Raw genomic sequence first — 10,669 nt, forward strand, 5'->3', positions numbered from 1 at the left:
CTAGTTGCATTTCATGCATATTGCATCATGTCCGGAATAGGAGTTAGCCCGGGCACGGGAAACGAGGTACATTTCGTACTCCGAGTGACGGAATGTGTCTCAATTCCCCAGTCACTGACACTCCGGATTATCCATGATGGAGTTAGGTTTTAGCTGTAGTTTCATGTGCATTCATCCTATATTGAGTTGTGCATTTCGACTCCTCGGCCATCATGCCTCGGTATGCGTGATTGGTGGCACGAGGATCGAGACATGCATACATTTGTGCAAATACATTGCTATGCCCCTTTCCTGCTCTCTGTTGCAGCAAAACGCAGAATCAGCAATCTTCCTGGGCTTGGCACGGATTTCAAGAAGAGGTGTAAACAGAGGCTAATTGGGGCATTCCGGTGGATTTCCGCGCAAGACAGTCCGGACATGCATCATCCATCAGAAGCAAGACAGCCCCTGGCTTGCACGCCAGTTTATTTGCTTTCTAGTTAATTCATTAATTAATTAGAATTCTGTAATATTTTGGACTGTAATATTCTTTTATTTGGGGATTGTAATATTTGGACTGTATTATTTATTTGGACCCTCCGAGCGAGGACATAACTGTAATAAGTGTGGGTGAGTGTGATGTATGTCTTCCAACCCCACGTCTTTCTCCCTTTTATTTATCCGCTTTTGATGGTTAGATTAGGGCATATTTTAATTAGCATACAGTATGACAGCATGTTTGCATCATTCATCTGTATTGCATGCACCGGGCTCGGCGCATCATACTAACTGCATTGTATTTTCAATTCCAAGTTGAATACATGTTAGTTGTAGCATTTCATATGCCATCTTAGAATAGCCGAGCCTACTATAGTTGCATTTTGCATGTGTTGCATTAAGCATTTTTGTATACTTAGGATCATGCATGATTTCTAATGTAGTTTCTGTTTTTGGCTTGGAGTACTCGGTAAGCTTTATACTTTAGCATCCTTGCATGCGTGTGAGTGAATGCCATGATAGCATGCTTACCATGAGGCTATGTGCTTATGTGATATAACTGCCTGAATGCCTGTGGGTGAAGGTTGGGTTATCTAAATTGGAATGAATCATCAAAATGTTTCAAACCTACCTACGGGTAGCAAACCATTTTCAAAAACAAACATGAAATGTTTTGTTCCAATTCGGGCGACCCGGTCTATACTTATATGCTGTGAGCATCACATAGTAACCTAGGCTAATAACCGGAGTAAGGACACACAAAGTTTTCAAAAATTGATATCATGGTTAGTAGAGGCCGGTCTATGACCGGGCGAGCGGGGGTGCTCACGAAGTGACCTTCCCCAATCGTACCCAAGTTCCCGAGCCGAGGCAACTTTGGTGATGACGGACACGTGGCCTTTTGGCACCGAGTCAGGGTTTCCTAAATTTCCCAAAATAAAATATTTAGGTGGCGACTCTGTATCTGGCAAAGCAGTCCATGTTTGGCACTTCTTTCAAAAATCAGTTTTCCTAAAACGATTTGCCAGATTTGGACTCTTTGGTTCAGATTTAGAACCGTGACTGAAAAAAGTCGAGTCCGAGCTGTAGCGAGGTCCCCCGCGGGGCTTGTTACAGCATCACGCATTGTAATGCATTGTACCTATCAAGTTTCTTTCTCATGTCATGCACAATATTGTATGTACGGTTCATTCAAAGAAGTTCCAGTTTAAGATCATTTATTTAGTGTATCAATCACACTTCATTCATTTAGTATATCAATCGTACCTTGTTCACTTAGTGCATCTATCACACTTTGTGTTCACCTTTTTGTGCATCAATCACATGTTTGCTCTGTGTATCTATCACGCATGCACACTGTATTCGCAGTGAGAATTCCATAATTTTCTTACATCCTTTCTGCACGAAGTGTAGTTTGGCTCGAGTTTACTTGCTTGCCTAGCATTCGCTTAAAATGTTGCATTTATTTCGCATAATTGCTTCATTACAGCTCTCTTTGCATGATCATGATTCAAATTGGCTTCGCGTAGCGTATAAGTCCAACTTTCAAATCGGCTTCGCGTAGCGTATAAGTCCAACTTTCAAATCGGCTTCGCGTAACGTATAAGTCCAACTTTCAAATCGGCTTCGCGTAGCGTATAAGTCCAACTTTCAAATCGGCTTCGCGTAGCGTATAAGTCCAACTTTCAAATCGGCTTCGCGTAGCGTATAAGTCCACTCTTCAAACTGGCTTCGCGTAGCGTATAAGCCCACTCTTCAAATTGGCTTCGCGTAGCGTATAAGCCCACTCTTTCAAATTGGCTTCGCGTAGCGTATAAGTCCACTCTTCAAACTGGCTTCGCGTAGCGTATAAGCCCACTCTTCAAATTGGCTTCGCGTAGCGTATAAGTCCACTCTTCAAATTGGCTTCGCGTAGCGTATAAGTCCACTCTTCAAACCGGCTTCGCTTAGCGTATAAGTCCAATCTTCAAACTGGCTTCGCGTAGCGTATAAGTCCACTCTTCAAATTGGCTTCGCGTAGCGTATAAGTCCACTCTTTCAAACTGGCTTCGCGTAGCGTATAAGTCCACTCTTCAAACCGGCTTCGCGTAGCGTATAAGTCCAACTTTCAAATCGGCTTCGCGTAGCGTATAAGTCCAACTTTCAAATCGGCTTCGCGTAGCGTATAAGTCCAATCTTCAAATCGGCTTCGCGTGGCGTATATGTCCAATTATCGAAATCTTCCTGCATATCATTTTGCATCTTGCCCCCTGCCTGCGGGCATGCCTGCGGGCACATCTCTGTGTTATTTTGTATGTTTGTCTAAGTCTTCGGCCTTGTCAAAAATGAGTCGTCTCTGGGCTTTGACATTCACTCTCGTCACTTATGACTTCCGAGTTCTGTCAAAGAGGGGCAACTGTAGACACCCCATTTTTGACCGACCTTAAGACTCAGATATCACCAGTTGAGCACTCGGTGATATTGCATGTTGTGCTTGTTCAGAAGTCTCAGAGTCGCGGCTGCGAGCCCTGCCTCCGGGCTTCCGAACCCTCTTCTGTGCCTTGCCTCGGTTTGCGAACCAGACTCGGTTTTCTCTGTTTCTTTTCCTGAGGGGAGGGAGAGGTCCCGTAGACCATCTCTCAGTGTCCGTGAGCTACATTTGGTGGCCGTAGGCCATTTTGCCCATTTCGGAGCCCGGTTCTCGGTTTTCGGAGCCGTCAGGCCGTGTGCCTCGGTTCGGGACCGCCTAACCACCTCCGTTTGCTCTGATTTTCGGCATACTTCTTATTTGCTCCCTTTTGAGGGACACTGGGGTCTGAGAAACCCACTTTGTGGCCGATTGCCATTTTCGGTGCTTAACAGCCCATTTTCGGGACTCCGAACTGCGTGTTTTGGCCCCCGAGCATTCGTTTTGCATCGGTTTTTGCTCATTTTTGGCAGGTACCTCTGTTTTATCACCAGGAAGGTCACTGAAGGGTGGGAGGCTAGTAATTGTTGCAGCAACCAGTTATCTCTCCTCCGGAGCCCCCCGGCGCCCGTTTTTCCAACTTCCGGGCCAATGTTGAACACCTTGGAGTTAGTGTTCCAACTTTCGACCACATATCTGTGATCTACACACTTGGGAGGCTCCTAAAAGTTTATGGCCGGCCATTAATTTTTCTTTCCATTTTTGCCCCTCCTCTTTCGGGCCAATGTTGAACACCTTGGAGTTAGTGTTGCCAACTTTCGACCACATATCTGTGATCTACACACCTGGGAGGCCCCTAAAAACCCATGGCCGGCCAGTAATTGTAAAATTACTTTTTTACCCCTCTCTTCACATGCAATGTTGAACACCTTGGAGCCTGTATTGCCAACTTTCAACCACATATATGTGATCTACACACATGAGAGGACACCAAAAGTTGGTGGGAGGCTAGTAATTTTGCCGAAAAGCCAACTTCTTTTTGGTCAAAAGTGGTTCAGCATGAATCCGGGAAGGAGAAAAAGCTGCGCGGCTTCTCCGAAACGGGCGTAACTCTTTGTACAAGAGGAATTAAGATATGAGGCCACCACCATTGGAAAGCTTACTTCCGGGGCTTCATTTTTCACTCAAGAATCTCCCAAGTCCAATTCCGGGGGGGAGAGATGTGGTTGGTTGAAGTCCGCTTGGACTGAATCTGCCCGGCTTCACGGAAAAGGGCATAACTTTTTCTACAGGAGGAATTTTAATGCAAGGTTTGCGCCATTGGAAAGCTAACTTCTGGGGCTTCATCATTGGGGGTGGCCGGCCACTTTTTCTAGCCGGCTGGCCATTTTTTTCTTTGACCTAGCCGGCCGGCTATGTTAAGTGGCCGGCCGGCCACCTGCAGCAAAAGTACCTGGCCGGCCTGCTTCTTCAGGTTGAGTGCATTCCAGCTGTGCCTTGGTTTTCCCCCAAAAAATATCTACATCCGGGGACCCTTTTGAAAGAAGAAAAAGGCTCATTTCTCTCTACACTTTGGGAGAGGCTCTTCTCTCTCTCTCTTGAATTTTGCTGGCCTCCCAACTCAAGAAAAGGGGTTACAAGGCTTGCTTGGAGGAGATACATACATAGCACCCCATTTCCTTCAAGTTTTGGGTTCCATTTCTTCATCATCTTCAAGCTCTACCACCACCCTTCCATTCCAGCAGCAAGGGGAAGAATTCCAGCAGCTTAGAGTCACCAAATCTGGTCCAAGAAGCAACAAAAGTGTTGGTCTTCAAAGGTAAGTCCAATTTCCCTCTTTTCTAGCTTATTTTTGCACCATCTCTAAGCCATACATGCTTATTAATTTGAGCTCCGGCCCTAACTGAAAGTGGCCCTCTTTTGAGCTCATTTTCACTTTTCATTAAGGGCTCAACCCTGTTTGAGCCCTCCATGATGCACTTGCTTCATTGATCCTCTTATATGTCATAATCTTGCATGCTATTTTTGGCCCATGATTAATCTGTTTTTGAGCATGATGTAATCTGTGAATGTGCTTATTTTGGGCCCCTCTTCAACATTGTTGAAGGGCCCCTCACCATTTGGTGGCTCCATGTGTCACTTGTAGTTATATCCCTTATTTGGCCCCATTTTTGCATAAATTGGCAACCCCCTTTGCTTCTGCTTTTGGACCTTGGTCCGAACTGAAAGTGGCCTTATTTTGGCCTATACTTCATGTTTCATTCACACTTTTTTCTGTTTGGTGAATATTTTGTATACTTCATGTTATAGCCATTGTTGAGCCTCATTTTGCATCACATTTTTAGCATGTTTGTATACTGATTTTGAGGCTGCCATATACTGTAAATATTCATATTTTTGGTCCCTCTTCAATGTTTTAGAAGGAAATTTTTCAGTTTGGGTTTTTCTTATATCACTTGCTTCATTATCCCTCTTCTCGTATTCTGTCATTTTCTCGGTTTGCATGCCCGTGTGCACGCATTTCGAGGCATTTCACTTCCATAGCATTGTGTATGTTAGGATTGTATATTAGTTGCATTTCATGCATATCATGCATATTGCATCGTGTCCGGAATAAGAGTTAGCCCGGACACGGGAAACGAGGTACATTTCTTACTCCGAGTGACGGAATGTGTCTCAATTCCCCAGTCACCGACACTCCGGATTATCCATGATGAAGTTAGGTTTTAGCTGTAGTTTCATGCGCATTCATCCTATATTGAGTTGTGCATTTCGATTCCTCGGCCATCATGCCTCGGTATGCGTGATTGGTGGCACGAGGATCGAGGCATGCATATATCTGTGAAAATACATTGCCATGCCCCTTTCCTGCTCTCTGTTGCAGCAAAACGAAGGATCAGCAACTTTTTGGAGCTTGGCACGCATTTCAAGAACAGGTGTAAACAGAGGCTAATTGGGGCATTCCGGTGGATTTCCGCGCAAGACAATCCGGACATGCATCATCCATCAGAAGTAAGGCAGTCCCTGGCTTGCACGCCAGTTTTATTTGCTTTCTTAGTTAATTCATTAATTAATTAAGATTTTGTAATATTTTGGACTGTAATATTCTTTTATTCGGGACTGTAATATTTGGACTGTATATTTATTCGGACCCTCCGAGTGAGGGCATAACTGTAATAAGTGTGCGTGAGTGTGATGTATGTCTTCCAACCCCACGTCTTTCTCCCTTTTATTTATCCGCTTATGATGGTTAGATTAGGGCATCTTTAAATTAGTATACAGTATGACGGCATGTTTGCATCATTCATCTGTGTTGCATGCACCGGGCTCGGCGCATCATACTAACTGCATTTGTCTTTCAAATTTCAAAGTTGAATACATGATAGTTGTAGCATTCCATATGCCATCTTAGAATAGCCGAGCCTGCTATAGTCTGCATTTTTGCATGTGTTGCATTAGGCATTTTTGTATACTTAGGATCATGCATGATTTCTAATATAGTTTCTATTTTGGCTTGGAGTACTCGGTGAGTTTTATGCTTTAGCATCCTTGCATGCGTGTGAGTGTTGCCATGAATAGCATGCTTACCATGAGGCTATGTGCTTATGTGATATAACTGCCTGAATGCCTGTGGGTGAAGGTTGGGTTATCTGAATTGGAATAAATCATCAAATGTTTCAAGCCTACCTGCGGGTAGCAAACCATTTTCAAAAAAAACAAACATGAAATGTTTCGTCCCAATTCAGGCGACCCGGTCTATATTTGTATGCTGCGCGCATCACATAGTAACCTAGGCTAATAAACCGGAATAAGAACTCACAATGTTTTCAAAAATTGATATCATGGTTAGTAGAGGCCGGTCTATGACCGGGCGAGCGGGGGTGCTCACGAAGTGACCTTCCCCAATCGTACCCAAGTTCCCGAGCCGAGGCAACTTTGGTGATGACGGACACGTGGCCTTTTGGCACCGAGTCAAGGTTTCCTAAATTTCCCAGAATAAAATATTTAGGTGGCGACTCTGTATCTGGCAAAGCAGTCCATGTTTGGCACTTCTTTCAAAAATCTGTTTTCTCAAAACGATTTGCCGGATTTGGACTCTTTGGTTCAGACTTAGAACCGTGACTACGAAAGTCGAGTCCGAGCTGTAGCGAGGTCCCCCGCGGGCATGTTACAGTTTCTGGCGACTCTGCTGGGGATTTAGAGAGCTTGACTCGAACTCATGATATCTATTTTTGACTACACTTGCGTGATTCTTTGCATTGCATTTGCATTGGTGCGCCTAGGACACCGTGTTTGCCATCTGCTATTCCTGAACGGTTTGCCGGAGGTTTGTCAAGGCATGACCATAAGGCTGACCGGTTGTGGGCTCTGCCAGTATGGGAACACAAACCCCGGTTTTACCGGGGCACCCTCTTTGACCATTCGACCTAGTACATATTCGGATCCATAGTGACCATTCCAAACTAGGACAGGTTGCTTACCCGTTTATAGGTTGTTTGAAACCGCTGCGTGCGTATTGAAACCCTAGCTCCTGACAAAATAGGACAGGGAAACCCTACCCCAACATAGGGGTGTTTTGGCTCTCACTTATCTGTTATGTGCTTTAGAGTGCGTCTCTACAGGAATGCATGTATCAGCGTATAAGTTTGGGCATCAGGCCTGCGGGCACCAATTTAGTAGTTTGGGCATCAGGCCTGCGGGCATCAGTATTTGGAAGAATCAGTTTTACCTGAGGGTAACAGTTTACAGGCAGAATTTTGGGGCAGAATTCAGTAGAGAGCACACTCATTCAACTATGCTCATATCTGTTCAGGTGAAATCAGGCTGAGATGCTGCACGTTTTCTCTTTTGCTAGGTAATCCTGGAACTATAGCTTCAGAAAGCTCCGATATCCCCCGGGTACATTGGGTCCGTGTTGATAGACTTTGTCAGGTCGGAAATTCAGTTCAAGGGCAAATCAGTGTTTCTTCGCTGAGGTAAGGCAAAAGAGGGCCAGATAAGGTTCACTTTGTTCATCTGATCCGACAGTCACCAGTCACATCATCAGCAGACTCGTGATGACGCAAAATTTGGAAGAAATTATGGTTATGGCAGCCGCATCAGACCAAGGAATCACATTGCGGGGTGATACCGATGTTGGAATGCCACACCCACCCAGGTCACTTGCCGCACATCCGATCTGGGAACCCCAGTTACTTCAAACCCGTGAACCCACTACTTCTGAGCTAAAGAGAATGATCGAAGACCTTCAAAGAACTGTGACAAATCTAGCTTCTGGGACATTGGCTCCATCATCGACCACAACACATGCCAGGAGTCTCACGACAAAAGGCTCCCCAATCTTGGGACGGGCTGCATTTGAAGAAGGCCGATCCCTTGACCAAGTGGGGGGAAGTGGTGAAAATGGTAAGCATGCTATCAGGCAGATATATCACATAAGCAATTAGCCTCATGGTAAGCATGCTATCATGGCAACCATTCACACACATGCGAAGATGCTAAAGCATAAAGCTTACCGAGTACTCCAAGCCAAAACAAGAACTACATTAGAAATCATGCATGATCCTAAGTATACAGAAATGCCTAATGCACCACATGCAAAAATGCAAACTATAGCAGGCTCGGCTATTCTAAACATGGTATATGGAATGCTACAGCTAACATGTATTCAATTTAGAATCGAAAATACAATGCAGTTAGTATGATGCGCCGAGCCCGGTGCATGCAAAACAGATGAATGAATGCAAACATGCTATCATACTGTATGCTAATTGAAATATGCCCTAATCTAACCATCATAAGCGGATAAAATAAAAGGGAGAAAGACGCGTGGTTGGAAAACATACATCACACTCACGCACACTTATTACAGTTATGCCCTCACGCAGCGGGTCCGAATAAATAATACAGTCCCGAATAAAAGAATATTACAGTCCGAATATTACAGTCCAAATAATATACAAGTTCCTAATTAATTAACAAATTAACTAAGAAAATTAATAAAACTGGCATGCAAGCCAGGGACTGCCTTGCTCCTGATGGATGATGCATGTCCGGGCTGCCTTGCGCGGAAATCCACCGGGATGCCCCAATTAGCCTATGTTTAACAGTTATTCTTGAAACGCGTGCCAAGTCCCGAAAAGTTGCTGATTCTTCATTTTACTGCAACAGAGAGCAGGAAAGGGGCATAGCAATGTATTTGCACAGAAATATGCATGCCTCGATCCTCGTGCCACCAATCACGCATACCGAGGCATAATGGCCGAGGAGTCGAATTGCACAATTCAATATAGGATGAATGCACATGAAAACACAATAAAACCTAACTCCGTCATGGATGATCCGGAGTGTTGGTGACTGGGGAATTGAGACACATTCCGTCACTCGGAGTACGAAATGCGCCTCGTTTCCCGTTCCCGGGCTAACTCCTATCCCGAACACGATGCACTATGCATGATATGCATGAAATGCAACTAAGATACAATCCTAACATACACAATGCTATGAAAATGAGATGCCTCGAAATGCGTGCACTGGGCACGCGAACTGAGGAAATACATGAACGCGATCTAAGATACAACCTAGTATGCACTATGCTGTGAAAATGAGATGCCTCGAAATGCGTGCACACGGGCACGCAAATCGAGGAAATGCATGAATGCGATCTAAGATACAACCTAGTATGCGCTATGCTGTGAAAATGAGATGCCTCGAAATGCGAGCACGCGGGCACGCAAACCGAGAAAATGACATATGCAATGCGAATGACAAGGAAATATGATATGGGCTTACACTAACATGAGGGAGCCTCAGCCACACTCACATAAGAGGCCGATGGATGAAACTGAAGTGCCTCGAAACGCGTGCACACGGGCACGCAAACTGAGGCAATGGCATACGCAATGCAATGGCATAGAAATGGCATATAAAATGCAACATGGACTTATACTAACATGAGAGAGCCTCAGCCACACTCACATAAGAGGCCGATGGATGAAAATGAAGTGCCTCGAAATGCGTACACACGGGCATGCAAACCGAGGCAATGGCATATGCAATGCAATGACAAGGAAATATGATATGGGCTTACACTAACATGAGGGAGCCTCAGCCACACTCACATAAGAGGCCGATGGATGAAAATGAAGTGCCTCGAAACGCGTGCACACAGGCACGCAATCCGAGGCAATGGCATACGCAATGCAATGGCTTGGAAATGGCATATAAAATGCAACATGGACTTATACTAACATGAGACAGCCTCAGCCACACTCACATAAGAGGCCGACGGATGAAAATGAAGGGCCTCGAAATGCGTGCACACGGGCACGCAAACTGAGGCAATGGCATATGCAATGCAATATGGCTAAAATGATATGCAAACATGCTAATGGGATTTCAGCACTAAAATGTGGGGGAAAACAGCCCCGAAACGAGGCGAAAGTACACCCGATGCATCGAATAGTCCCGAAACATGAATCTTGGCACCCGAAATGGCCTATAGCTATGCCAAACATGCAAAATTGGCACATGGAATGTAAATACAGAAGCAAGGCAGTCCCAAAATAAGCACTTTTCCAGTTTATAGCATGGCCAAACAGTGGACAAAAACAGGGAAAAACTAGCATGCGAAAATGGGGATTAAACATGAGATTAAGAAGCAACTCACAGCTGCTGTCCCCAAACAAGTTAGGGCCCTTCAACAAAGTTGAAGAGGGGCCCAAAATATGATCTTTTCCAGAACTGCAAAAACCCCAAAAACCAGCACAAGTATGGCTGCACTCTTGTGCAAGAAAAAGGGCCAAA

Source organism: Camellia sinensis, chromosome 8, assembly GCF_055761805.1.
Source record: "Camellia sinensis isolate YWXY chromosome 8, ASM5576180v1, whole genome shotgun sequence".
Taxonomy (NCBI): domain Eukaryota; kingdom Viridiplantae; phylum Streptophyta; class Magnoliopsida; order Ericales; family Theaceae; genus Camellia; species Camellia sinensis.